We start from the raw sequence: 15,174 nt of genomic DNA on the forward strand, positions 1-15,174 counted from the left end.
CATCTCTTTTACGTCCTACCCCCAACTACCCCTCTCAAGGGCATACTCTAGTCATGATTGTCACAAAAGTGTACTGAATTAAGTTAGAGTGTACTTATTGATTATTATAAGGTGAAATGTACTCTGCTGCTAGAAGTGTCCCTACTTTTAAAAAGTTACAGTTGAAGAGGCAAGATACAATTCCATAAAACTTGTAATATAAATTAAATAGTAAAATAACTCAACCAACAATAGACTGCTTAGAAGAGAAAGAGATTACTCTAAGCTGGAATGACTGACTAATTAAGAAACCACGTGACAGTGGAGATCTGGCTCATTAAAAGCTACTCAAGGCTAAAGATTTGATTCCTCCCGGTAGGATATCCCAGTAACTTTTCCCTCAATTCTTATTACAGGGACCTCATTTGCTTCTGTCTAACTACAGATGCTCACCTTTTACAAACAGGCATCTCCACAATTGATTCATAATATACCCCAGTGAACATCCCACAATCAACTCCAACTAACCTTCCCCAGTGGTTTTTTGATTGCACGATATATTTTGGATCACACAATAAATCCACTGAGTAATATATACTAGATGCAAGTTGGAACCTACAGGTATGGCTAGAATGGCTAGAAAAGGCACCACAGAGCAAGCATACCAATGTTTGTAAGGATTTACCCCTGGCAGGGCTTCTGGTGCATAGACCACCTAGCATCAGTGTGCTGACCGTGCAGTGAATCATCCATGAACATTAGAACTAGGAGATAGGTGTTAGCTGGAAGCCAGGAAAAACACAGTTTTGTGGGGCAGAGCCACTATACTCTCTCTAGCTTATCATGAACAGTCAAAGATCATGTGTGAAAAAAGAATCCAACATATAGAGGAAAAGTCCTGGCTTGGTTTTGGGTTCTAAAAAGAGAGCTGATCAAGGAAACTAGGAGAAGAGGGTTTAGAAGTACACAAGGGATACAGGAATTGCCAGGTAGAGCCCAGAGTACCCTAGGAATTCCACTTAAGTGAAGAAAAGGACTTAGGGAAAAGTCTAGGGCTGGCCAGAATATGATGATATGTCAGGAGTGGCAATTTTAAATAATGTGGTAGGGAAAGATTCACTAGAAGGTGCCATTTTAGCAAGGTACTATAGGAATAAGGTCTAGGTCCTTCCTTCTTCCTTCAGTGTTCTGCTAATGAGGAGGAAATTTCATTGCATGATAATGATGATTATACTTGTATTTCTTCCCCCAGTCTACTCTAATCATGAATTCAGGATTTGATTTTGTATTGAAAACGTTCAGAAATAATAAAGCCAGATAAAGTCTGTTCTCTTCATGGAGGAAAGAAATTATTGCTACCAAACAGTATCATAGACATATCCAATCATAGAGATTATCAATAAACACCGATGATTTAGGATTAAGGGGGAACCACATTCATTTATTCATTCATTCACATAGTACCACTCTGTCACATTCTGTACATTGACAGATTCTGGGGAACAAGAGAAATAGAGCCCTTGTTTTATGTAGCTCATACTGAAAAAAGGTTCATCTACAGGGTATGATGGAAACACCCAGTTGCACTCCAGATCCACATAAGAAGTCAGTGGAGTCTTGCCAACATAAAACTGAGGTTAAGAAATGGAATAAATGAGAGATGAAAAGGAGATTAGGGGAGTGAATGCTTCTGTGCTAAAGTGGAACGGTATAACTCAAGGAAGAATTTAGAAAGTTTATTAAAAGAAAAATAGTAGCTATATGCTAAACAAAAAGAGAAGAGTAGTTGGCTATGAGACTTCAGAAGTGCATGAATAGGCAGGAACAAATGTGGCTCATTGAAAGAGTTTGGTCTCTATAGTTCAAGAAATGGCAAGCCAGAGAAGCATTTTAAGCAGGAGAATGAATCCATTTTAGGAAAATCCTTGACTTATATTTGTGAGGTTTCACTTGGCAGCTGAGTTGAAAATGTGTTAGAGTGAGGCAAGCATGGATGTTGGGAGGTCAGGGGCCTTCTACGTAGTTTAGACCAGTTTGTTCAGCGGTCGTGGACAGAAGAGAACAGGACTTATGATGTGGGCAATGAGAGATAGTGATAAGTCAGGGATGAATTTTAGGTTGATGTTATCAACACCTAAGGAGATTGAGAAAGCCGTGTAAGGGACATAGGATTCATTGGAATTAAAGGTTTGGAGGATTCTAAGAGAGAGGCAGAGAAGCTTAATGATGGCTGTGAATGGGGAACAAACAGGCATGATCTGGGCTTAACAGTAAGTTCATAAATACTAATTCCACTATTGCTAGCTCTCATCTCCAGTTTATTTTCCACACAGCCAACAGAATGACCCTTTTGAAATATAAGTGGAACATTTCACTATCTGATAAAATCCCTCCAGTGAATTCTCATCCTCCTGAAAAGAAACTCATGATCTGCATATTCTACCCTCATTCTCAGCCTCTGCAGTCACAACCTCAGTTTCCTCTTAGTCCCCATCTTGCTCACTTTCCTCTATTCCAGTGGTTTCCTTACTTGTCTATGATTAATGCCCAATAATTCCTATCTCTGCCTAGAAAGACTATCCTCCAGTTATCCTCATGAATAACTCCATTACTTTATTAATGTCTCTACTAAAATCTCACAATATCAGAAAAGCCTTCATTCAGAAACATCTAAAAAACACTCTTTCATTCTTTCCCTACTCTTTTATTTTTCTTTTCAGGCTTCATCACATATTGTTTAATTTATGTGGTAATATGTTTATTAAGAATAAAAACTCAGGAGTACCCGTCGTGGCTCAGCAAGTTTAGGACCCGACATTGTCTCTATGAGGATGAGGGTTTGATCCTTGACCTTGCTCAGTGGCATTGCCTTAAGCTGTGGTATAGGTCACAGGTGTGGCTTAGATCTGGTGTTGCCGTGGCTATGGCTAGGTCTCAACTGCATCTCCAGTTGGAGCCCAGGGAACTTCCACATGCTGCAGACTTAGCCAAAAAAAAGTATAAGCTCATTTCCTTTCCTCATGTTACTCTAATGCATGGAACATAGTATGCACTTAATTCATACTTGTGAGTTGACTATAGATTTTGTTCAGAACTTCTGCTCACCAGTTTCCCTTTCTCTTAGACCTCTGCCCTCTTTAAATACTAGTGGAAGTTCTCTGATTAAATCTCTACTAACTCAACTTTCCAGATTAACCAATGCCATTTGTTCCCTCTATAAATTCAGCTGTCCAGAGAATACTGAAATCTCCCAGCTGTTTAGACTACTTGCTAGCATTTTTATTTACTTCTTCTACCTGTAAATCAATAGCATTGGTTTCCAATCTGTTTCTATCAGTTGGACTAGTCAGAGTCATTACATAAAGTAATTTATTCTTATGTAAATAAATATGATATGAGTGTGAAAGGGAAAAACTGTTTTTTCTGTGAAAACTAATTTGAATAATATGGAAAGACTTGATAATGGCATTTATATTTAAAAACATTGCTATTTGCTGTTAACCATAAAAGATGGAGGGAAAAAAGGTCATAAATATCCAGATGAGTCACTCAAGTATTTTTTTTTTTTTTGTATACTTATGACCTTGTTCTATTTTAAACATGTTCAAACTGGAAATCTTTGGTAAGGCCTTATGAGTGTGGTTGAAAAGAATGATGTTGAATGTCAGTGAGTGAAAAAGAAAAGTCTTGGTTAGGCACCAAAAAATTGATAAGAATACATTTATATTTCAGTTTAAAATAAAATGCTCAGGATATTTATGAATGCTTTTAATTCTCCAATTTAATTTTTCTCATTAATTAACACTGCATGTATTAGGTAAATGGATTTCTCACCCTAACCCTATACATTCTCCATGTTCTGCGCTTCCCTCATTCATCTTAGCACAGATCAAAATGAAGTTTCATCTTGTCTATAAACCTGGACCTACCAGCTTTGGTTGACCTTAATTCTATGTCAGAAAGCTACTTGTATTGCTAGGGCCACTGTAACAAAGTACAACAAAGTAAATGGCTTAGACAACAGAAACATTTTCTCATAGTTCTGGAGACCAGAAGTCTGAAATCAAGGTGTCAGAAGGGTTACGCTGCCTCTAAAGGTACCAGGGAGAGAACTGTTCCAGACGTCTCTCCTAGCTACTGATTGTCCCTTGGCTTATGCTAGCATTCCAGTCTAATAGAGGGCATTCTCCCTGCATATGTGTCTGTGTTCATATTTCCCTCATTTTATAAAGATGCCGGTTATATAGGAATATGGGCCCACTCCAGTATGGCCTCATCTTAATTTAACTAATTATACCTGCAATGACCTAATTCCAAACAAGGTTACATTTTGAGTTCCTAGAAATTAAGACTTTAACATATGAATTTGGGGTGAACATAATTCAACCCATAGTAATGCCTAATGGAAAACTTTGAATGCAATAGAAACTTAATAAATTCATAAGAGAGATATTAAAAAGTGAATCAGAAAATATGTGAATAAGTGAAAGTATGAATGCTACTAGTTTTTTTTTCTATTTTCCTACTTCCTTTTTCCATTATTTTGCCGATCCTATGATTTATCCTCTGAAATTCAGATTCACTTTTCTAGCACTAATGGATCTAATAAGCCAACTCTGCAAATATACAAATAGATTCAGCTATTTAAGAACCTTACAAAGCTGTTTTTCATTTCTCAAATTTAACTATACACAATAAATGCTTATCATTTTTTTGTGCAAAACACAAACTTCATTCTACACAGGACTTTAGTTCTTGCCTAAAAATTTAAAGCGATGACAATTTTGGTTCAAGATTATACAAAACACACAGAGTATGTTTGGAGAATCCTTTTGACTAACAGTGGCAAGTACAACATCACTGACAAGTACAAGTATTAAACCATTACTTAATAATAAAACAATAATAAAACAGGTAAATGTGTGAAAATGACAATCTAAATGACATACTGACATGCTGGTGGACTCAGGCAGGCATAACCAAATTAAAGTGAAAGTCTGAGCAAATATTCATTGAACACAGAGTTCATCACATAACCAGTTTAAATATATTAAGTGAATTAAAATATCCAGTTACACAAGCATTTATTAGCCCACTGGTGATCATACAACTCAGCTTTGCTTATAAGCCATAATGACTAGGTCACCTTATTATAGCTTCAGGGGTTTTGGTTTTGCTTTTGTTTTCTACTCATAAGGCCCTTTCTTTTTTAATAGTGAAACAGTTCTTACATTGAAACATTAACAATGCTTACATCTTCTCCTTGAAATAACGTGTAATTCATCATCAGGACAGATTTCTTACAAATGACTCATTTATCTCAGCATGCAGTCTTAATCGTAAAAAATATTCAATGACTTAATATCAGTGATGGCTAAAAAGACACACACATCTAATTTACTTATGCTTTCTTGCCAATTTTTAAAATATTTAAGTAAGACAAGATGATTTTTTTCATCTACTATGAAAAAAACAATTTGTCTTAAAAACTAAGTTGTAGCAAATAATTCTATCCTTACTGAATTCAATTTTGGTAGTCAGTAATAACTACCAGTAACATATGAAGAGACTGCAGTAATATATGACTTTTTTCAATTGATTTGGCCACTGCCTTCCAACTGACAATCTAGTTTTCAGTTTATTTCATTTTAAAAATCTTAACCTGACCTTCAAAGAAAAAATCTCATCGTATTTCTCCCCCTTCATTTCTATTAACAGCATTACCATTCTCTTCATCAACCAGACTGAATTCTGAACTTCATTTATCCATTCAACAAATAGATACCCAGGGACTGCCAACTGAATCTCAGTGGAACTGTTCTAGACTCTGCGAATACAAAGGTAAGAAGAGACAACTTGCAAACAAAAATTATAATCAGACACCATTTCTCACTCGTGGAAAAAAATGAAGAGTATAAAAATGGTAAGTTCTGTGGAGGATGTGGATTATCAGGAATTGTTACATACGCTGGGGGAGTAACTTGATCAACGAGTTTGTAAGACATTTTGGTATTGTCTATTAAAGTTGAAGATTCACATCCCATATACCAAGAAATTCCACTTTTAGGCACATACCCTAAACAAGCCCATAAATGTGCACACTAGGACATATATAAGCATGTATGTAGTCATGGTGTAATGATCCATATGGCTAATGTATGTCCTTGCCTTCCAAAAGTGAAGGACATCCAATGGAATTATAGTGAGAGGTGAGTATTTAGGTGTTATCATTTCTTAAATATAATGATTCCATTGAATGAATTTTTCTTTTCTTTCTTTTTTGCTTTTTAGGGCCATGCTCGCAGCATATGGAGATTCCCAGGCTAGCAGTCGAATTGGAGCTCTAGCTGCCAGCCTATGCCACAGCCACAGTAATTCAAGATCTGAGCCACGTCTGCGACCTACACCACAGCTCAGGGCGACACTGGATCTTTAACCCACTGAGTGAGGCCAGGTATCGAACCCGCAACCTCATGGTTCCTAGTCGGATTCGTTTCCACTGCACCACAGCAGGAGACTCTGCCTTTGAGTGAATTTAATATGAAAAAGTAGTAGTGATAAAGAAACACTGGTGATCATAAAACAGAAACAAAGTCATGAATGATACAAACCAATAAGTAGAAGTGACAGAGAATCCATAAAAATCACAGAAATGAAAATAAAGCTATTGATTTAGAAGTAATTAGGAAAACTTTACACTTGCACAGTCAAGAGAATTAGTGAATGGAAATATAGCACACCCGGAACACAGCTCTGCAAACTGCTGTCTGTAAAATCCACTCCAAACCTACAGCACCATCCTGCACTGAGTTTAGGTGTTACCCACTGGCTTAGGAATTTAAATGAAGCTTCCAGGACTCCAATTTCTATTTTAAGACTAACTCTTCCCTGCCTGATTCTGCCTTTGTGGTGTGAGGCTACATATTCTACCACCAACTCTGTGTGTTCTGACACTAGCTCAGGCATTTATTTGCTCTCTGAATTTGTATGATGAATTAACAGTGTGTTCATGTGTAAAAATGAGGAAAATAATAATGCCTTCTTTGTATTTTGTTAAGATTAAATGAGGTAATATATGCAAAATCCCCAAAGAGGAGTCTAGAAAGAACATGGAATGTTCCTTTTTTTTTTTCTCAATTCATATTTCATTTTGGAATAGTTTCCCATTGCTGATTTTGCAAATGTATCCATCTTTTCTTCTGCAATGTCTAATAGGCTACTGATCTCTTCTAGTATATTTTTCATTCCAGACATTGTAATTTTCATCTCTAGAAGTTCAACATTGATCTTTTTTAAATATATATCTTTCACATTTTTACTTAATGCAATTCATCTTTCGTCTACCTTTTTGAACATACGGGACATAGTATAAAATTGGGTTAATGCCCATGTCTGTTAATGCTATAAATCAGTGTTATTTCTGGGTCTGTATCCACTGATGGATTTTTATCCTCATTATGGGTTTTATTTACCTATTTCATTTTATACCTGCTAATATTTGACTTGGTCTAGAAATAGTGCATTTTTACAGATTGTTAAGCTATTTTCTAGGGTACAGTTTATGCTGTACAGAAACAGTTTCGTCCTTTCTAGGCTTGTTTTTCAGTTTTGTTAGGAAGAACCAGAGCAATCTTTTATTTGGGATGATTTTACTTCACTACTGAGGTGATACCATTTGGAGTACTCTACATAATGCACCTTGATTTCAGGAGTTTATACTCTGGCAAGTGGGATCACCATCCATGGCCCTATGTGAGTTTGTATTGTTTGTTCCTCCTGTTCTTCTCAAGTGGTTCTTTCTCCAGCCTTTGTGTTGTTTCCTGACATGTAATCGGTGCTCGACTGGAGACTCTAGGGAGACTCTGAAGACCTCTGAAACTTCTTCTCTCTCTTCTCTCTCATTCTCTATGAAACACTTTACTCTGATATGTGAATAGCAATTACCTTGGCCTTACTGTGCTTGCAACTCAATCTCCTCAACTCAGGAAAAGCACCAATATCTGAAAACAAATGTCTCATATATTGTTTTCCAATATCTTAGCTATTTCTAGGTAGAAGAGGTAATCTGGTCACTGTTCACCCTCTTGGCTAACAGCATAAATTTTGTAAGCTATTATTAATAAAGGTACTTTACCTTGAATCTTATCTAGCTCTTAATGTGTGACATTGCACTAAGTAAGTGAGGATATAAGTGCATGTGTATTAGCATCACAACTCCAGTCGGGAAAATACCATTGCTTTCAACATGTCTTTCAGCCATCTATCCAGTGACATTGCATTGGCTCACTGACCCTTCACCCACATCATCCCAGAAATGCTCTCATTTAATCAATTCACACTTCCAGTCATCCGTTCTCCCCTCTTCTGTCTCTTCTCTTCGCATTTACCTCCGTGGAAAGATAAAGACAACAATCCTCTCCTAAATTGCATGTGTAATGATTTTGATCTTTTCTTTGCAGATTTTGCTTTTCACCCTTCACTCAGGCTCTCTAGACATTACTTTATAAACAAAGGTAGTTGTTCTTTCACTAAGTAAAATGATTATGTCAAAGGTTGAGATAGTAAATATAGTGATCAGGTATTCAAGTTATGGAATTAAACTGCTTGGTTTCAGCTCTCACCTGTTCTACCACTTGCACCCCAAATGACTTTGAGCATACCATCTCTTGGTGCATCAGCCTTACTGCCTGAAAACAAAAATAATCATACACCATACTTCAAAGAGTTGTTTTGAGAATGGCACAAGTTAATATACTTTAAATACTTTGTATAATGTCTGGAACATAGAAACTCTTCATTATATGTGAGCCATATATATTACAAGTAATATGAACAAAAAAACCATCAAGCTGCTATTTATCAATTCAATTTTTCAGTTGAAAAAAATTAAGTTCACACGTGTTGAGGGACTTACACAAAACTTAATAACCAGTTAGTTGCAGAGACTGAATGGACCTCATCTCTTTTTGAACTTTAACAAAATTCAAAAAGTTGAACGCTAAGACTGTTACCCTCATTCTTATTCTGACTGTACTCTTATAAAAGCAATTGTAATCAGAAATAATATCATTCTTTTTTTTTTTTTTGTCTTTTTGCCTTTTCTAGGGCTACTCCCATGGCATATGGAGGTTCCCAGGCTAGGGATCTAATTGGGACAGTAGCCGCTGGCCTACGCCACAGCCACAGCAATGTGAGATCTGAGCCATGTCTGTGACCTACATCACAGCTCATGGCAACACCAGATCCTTAACCCACTGAGCAAGGCCAGGGATCGAACCCACAACCTCATGGTTCCTAGTCGGATTCATTAACCACTGAGCCGTGATGGGAACTCCAGAAATAATATCATTCTTAAGGCAATCAATGTAAATAAGGCCACTACAGTTACTGTGGAAATGGCGAGGGACCTGTTTCTGCCACCAATATAAGACTTAAGGCCCACTAAGTTTCCTAGGAGTCTAGAAAACTCTACAATAATATACAATGGCTAAACCTGAAAACAAAAACAATACCAATTGTTGATAAAGAGCAAGTGGACCACTCATACATTGGCGGTGGGAATATAGTTTAGTACAACCATTCCAAACATATCCATTAAATTAAATGTACATTTATCATATGACTCAGCAGTTCCACTCCTATGTATTTACCCAAAAGAAATGAAAACTTAACAAAACAACTTATACACAAACAGCCATAGCAGTGTTAGTCATAACTGTCAAAAGCAAAAATAGCTCAAATATCCATCAACATGTGGATGGATAAACAAATTTGTGATATACTTATGAAATGGAATCCTACTCAGCAATGAAAGAAACAAGTATTTATGCACACATTAACATAGATGAATTTCAGATATTTATGCTTCCTAAAAGAAACCAGGGACCCAAAAATGAGTTCATTTCAGTGAAGCTCTAAGACAGACGACATGAATCTCTAGTAAATGAGCAAAGATCAGTGGTAACCTAGGGTAAAGCTGGGGAATTTGAGTAAGAAGGGATATGAGAGAACTTTATTTTGGTAATGATTAAGTAGGTAAATACACTTGTCAAAATGTATCAAAATATGCACTTAATATGAGTTTTGTTATTATAAACTATATCTCAATAAAGTTGATGAAGAAAAGAAAGTGAAATTGGCAAAAGTTTCTACAAAGACAACATACATTCCTAGTGGACTTACCATTTAAACATTTTTCACTTAGCATCCCTTAAAAATTGTCTATTCCCTCAAGGTCTTTTAATTTCCTACCTCTCTTTGTGTGAAGTTCCCTTTCCCGCAAGATTCATAATACACTTCTTTGAGATCTCTGTTGAATGGCGTCTTATGAAAGACATCATCCATGTAACATAGTTCACCTAATTTTTCTTCCCCTCACTCCTTAATCTTGCTGATTTTTCTTCATGAGCAGTTATTACTACCTTCACACTATGTGTGTGTTTATTGCCTGCCTTCTCCCGCTGCTGAAAAAGAGAGAGTTTTTGCTATTTCATTCATCTGTGTGAATGAAAGCCACAGACATGCAAGTGCACACATAAACCTGCTTGATGATATTTGCTGACCAGTTGTTAGCAAGCAAGAACACAATGGCAAAATTAGATATGCGGTAGTCCACACACAAGGTGGTTGCTGCTGCTGCGGGCTGGCTGAAGTTAAAATTGGAGGGAATGGAATTAAAATTATAAGGTAATAGAGCAGTGGTCTTCAACACTGGCTGCAAATTAGTAGTACCTGGAGAGCTCTTAAGGAAAATATGGCTAATATCCAGGCCCTGCCACCAGAGAATCTAATTTAACTGGTCTAGAGTTGGGTCCAGACATTAATTTTTAAAAGCTCCTTGGGTGATATCTATGTGCAACCAGGGATGAGAACCATGGACACAGAAGAACAATTCACCCCGTTCTTGTTCTTTGACTTTTGCTGAGGCATTTCTTCAATATACCCATAGGCCAAAAATTACGGCCACTTTCTTGGCTTCAAAGCTCAACTTTCCCAAGCAAGGAGCAGGGAAAACTTATGATTCTAGGCATTTATGTTAGTGGCAAATGTCTGTGGGTTTTTGTCAGTGTGTGTGTATCTACAAGTATAAGAGAGTATGTCTGTGAGTGTGCCTATCTCTGAGAGAAGGAGGAAGGAGGGAGGGAGAAAAAGAAAGGAAGGAAGAATGTGTGTCTATCCTAAGTATTTGAAACACACTTTTGGATTTGTTCAAAAGACACATGGCACAGTTAGATAATTTGGTCGTTTATCCAAGTACCATGACATTTGTTTGGTTTGCATGACTTCATGATTTTTTAAGTATTCTAAGACATAGCCTCCTGGCCAAAAGCCCCTTCTTTTATAGCTGGAATGCTAAAAGCCAAGTGCCAACTACAGGGGTGGCATCTAGTCTCTAGTATAGGTTGCAAAGTGTGCAGGAATGTTTGCTTCTGAGATAACCTCCTGGTCAAGGAGGAACCAAATATTTGAAGGATGGGATGAGGAGTCAAAAACCAGGCTCAAAGTGGGAGGATAAGTAACAAGGGGACAGCCAATAAGATCAAGTGCATTGGGGAGTTTCTGTTGTGGCTCAGCAGTAATGAATCTGACTAGTATTCACAAAGATGTGGCTTCCATCTCTGGCCTCACTCAGTGGGTTAAGGATCCAGCATTGCTGATCCTACGTTGCTGTGGTTGAGGCATAGGCCAGCAGCTACACCTCTGATTAGACCCCTAGCCTGGGAACTTTGGCATGCTGCAAGTGTGGCCCTAAACTTAAAAAAAATAATAATAATAATAATGAAAGGAAAAAAAAAAGATCAAATACATGGCTTTGAAAAAGAACAAAATAAACTGAAGCTTTAGACACCCTGAATATGATGTGGGCTGTGTCGTATCTGCAGCTTCATTTGGATGTGGACACGACCTGGTCTTATTGCAGCAAGAGTCTATTCATTCAGTTTCGACAGCTTTGAAAAGAAAGTATAGCAGTGAAAGGAGAAAAACAAAACAAAAGAAAGTCTTCATTTAATTACTTTGTCTACATAATACACATATGTTCAGAGTTAATTTTTTATTTCAGTAAACAGACTGTTTATCCTGTCTTTACCCTTTGGCTTTTATTATTTAGAATCAGTCTAGATCATTGGTCATTGTTAAAAAAAAAATAGGTATTACTAAAATGAGTTGAACAAACTACTTACATTTTTATTACATCAAAATAATTTTAATATTAAGTAAACGACTGACTGCAGGTCAGGAATAACTTTTTAATATAGTTGCATAGAAAAAACCTTGAGCTCTCAAAGCATGTACATTACATGATAGTTTTTTTCTACAGTACCAAGAATATCCTTTTGGAAATGGGAATATGTCTTCCTAGCAGGAGAAAAATTCATATATGAGAAAGTTTTGTTACATTTGAAGGCAAGTTATAGTGAAATATACAAAGGAACCATAAAGTATACAGATTTACATCAAAGATTAGAAGAAGAAAACAGGAAGATATTGTAATAGACAATGTGAAAATAAGAAAGTAAGATTTCAATCATGGTAAAATAGCCAGATTTTCCAGTTTGAATACATCTAGCTCCCCCTAGTTTTTGAAAGCATTTTAAAATATAGTCTTATTTCCAAATCATGCCTTTATATTAAGAAATTGAATTCTTCCAACAAGACAATCACATCATATCTTTAATAAAGCTTTCAGTGAACTATCATAATTACCACTAAATTTTTTTCAACCCCTTATCAGTTAGGGTCTAATCAGGAGACAGAAATCACACAATAATTTGAACAAGGAAGGTTTAATATTAAAAAATATAAACGACTTCTAGATAATTAGCTACTCAGAGGCATAAGAAGAAAATTCTAAAGAATACACTGGAGCTGAAAAAGAGTACCTAAGGTAAAAGGGGCTAGGAGAGGGGACCCTTTCCCAAGGCTGGTTTAGTTGTTGTTTGGAAGAGTATGATTAAAACACACTGAAGAACATTTAATGGCATTCCCCAAAGCCAGGGCTCATCATAGTCACTGCTCTGAGGCTGGTAGGTGGGGAACTTCCGGACAGTGTTAATGAAGTTCACTGACTGACACCCCAGGGGGCTGCTTGGAATTCCACAGAATTTGTAGTAGCTGCAGGGATGGGAGGGAGTAAGAAAATGTTGAACTTATCAGAAAGCCATGTGGGACACCGTGGAACTCCTGGAAATCACCCTGGGGTAGAAGGTGGGGAAAGGGGTTCTGAGGAACTAGGAAAGATGCCCGTGTGGGATGCCAACCAGGAAACCAGATGTGGGACCTGAGGAACCTGCAGGAAGGCTTCCCCAGAGACGCTTCTTCCGCGGGGTGCTCTGCATGCCCACTTAGGATCAGTCAGTAGGAAGCCCATCACAGCAGAAAAAGTAAGAGAACTCCCTTCCTCCTGCTGCATCCCTCCTACTCCCTCAACTGGCAAAGCTTAACACTGGGCCAGCTGGCCAGGAAGAAATACAGTACCACAAGCAGGGCAATGAAGGGTAAATTTAGAGCTGAGAGGCAATACATTGATATCCGACACACCACCCCCTCACCAAATTTTTAATACTGTTCATGTCAAACTAGCAGTGGTTTGGAGTTCTATATATATATATATATTTATATATATATATATATATATATATATTTTTTTTTTTTTTTTGTCTTTTGTCTTTTTAGGGCCATGCCCTCAGCATATAGAGGTTCCCAGGCTAGGGGCAGAATCAGAGCTACAGCTGTCAGCCTACACCACAGCTGTAGAAACACCAGATCTGAGCCGTATCTGCGACCTACACGACAGCTCATGGCAATGTTGGATCCTTTTTAACCCACTGAGTGAGGCCAGGTATCGAACCTGTGTCCTCATGGATACCAGTCGGGTTTGTTAACCACTGAGCCACTGGAGTTCTATTTTTGTATAAATGAGTACAATGCTAAAAGGCCTTTCATGACTAATTCTGATATAAGTTTGTTACAACATGATCTATATCTAGCAACTACTTCTCTTTCAAGATCAGTGTCTAATAAATTTAGAAACTCAGAACTTCAGTAGCTTTCCAAAAATATCAATTACAACGATCAATTCATAGTTAATTTTTCTTGGATACTTTGAGGGTAAGACTTAGTGTAATACTTAGTACTTCCATTATCTATCAATGCATTAAAGATTGACAGTAACAACATTAATTTTTTTTCTCATCTAATATGTAACTAGGTGGAATGAAACTAATTCACTCTAATTTCGAATAATTCCCATGTGAATTTTAAAATACATAATTTTTGCTAAAAGTCGTCTTTTTCCCAACCCAAAATATTTGCAGAAATATACTTAAAGCAGTAGATGAATTTAATGCTTTTTTAAAAAGTCACTGAATAAAATAACATTTAAAGAAAAAAAAAATCACCTGCTTTTCTAAATTTTCTTTTTTCTTATAGTTTCAGTTGCAAATACTCTTTATTTGGAATATAGAATGACTGACAAGACAAATGCATTTCTAGACGTCTCTGGCACTACTTAAATGTGAATATTTAATTTTACAGAAATATAGACCTTTACCACAGCTCTGTCAGGACAAGATGACTAAAAGCAAACAACCTCCAGGTCACAAAAAAGAGTCAACCTTCCTAGTAATCTTTCCATTGAACTCAATTTAATACCATCATGTTACTCATCAAACACATCTAAACAAATGAACCTAAATGACATTATTTGTTTCACAACTGGCCCACTTGATAAAAGAGAATTATTTTCCTGCTCAATATTTGAAATGATAATGGAATCTATAATAGACCAAAGTACTGTACTCTATCTTGTTTATAAAAAAATTTCAACATAAACATGTATATAAATGTACTGCAAAACACGGGGATTATTTGTACTGAGTATAACTGCCCACTCTTCTTTCATGTCATTAGGCTCTACATGGATTGTGTACAAAAGGGTAGAAAAAACGAGGAGGGCTTGAATCTACAGCAAATAAAACCTTTGATAAAATTGGTTCTCTTTTGGAGTTCCCGTCGTGGCGCTGTGGTTAACGAATCCGACTAGGAACCTTGAAGTTGCGGGTTCGATCCCTGCCCTTGCTCAGTGGGTTAACGATCCAGCGTTGCTGTGAGCTGTGGTGTAGGTCACAGATGCAGCTTGGATCCCGCGTTGCTGTGGTTCTGGCGTAGGCCGGCAGCTACAGCTCCGATTCAACC

At 37.0% G+C, this 15,174-nt stretch overlaps 1 long non-coding RNA gene across 3 annotated transcripts in view; it reads left to right on the forward strand.

Annotated features, from left to right (window-relative positions):
• LOC110260856 overlaps positions 1–15,174 on the forward strand; it is a 119,407-nt gene that overhangs the window by 12,845 nt on the left and 91,388 nt on the right. For all 3 annotated transcript variants that reach the window (XR_002344376.1, XR_002344377.1, XR_002344378.1), the window contains exon 2: positions 5,698–5,820. This is a non-coding gene — a long non-coding RNA (uncharacterized LOC110260856). The remainder of the gene's footprint in view (positions 1–5,697; positions 5,821–15,174) is intronic.

The sequence above is a fragment of the Sus scrofa genome, chromosome 5, assembly GCF_000003025.6.
Source record: "Sus scrofa isolate TJ Tabasco breed Duroc chromosome 5, Sscrofa11.1, whole genome shotgun sequence".
Taxonomy (NCBI): domain Eukaryota; kingdom Metazoa; phylum Chordata; class Mammalia; order Artiodactyla; family Suidae; genus Sus; species Sus scrofa.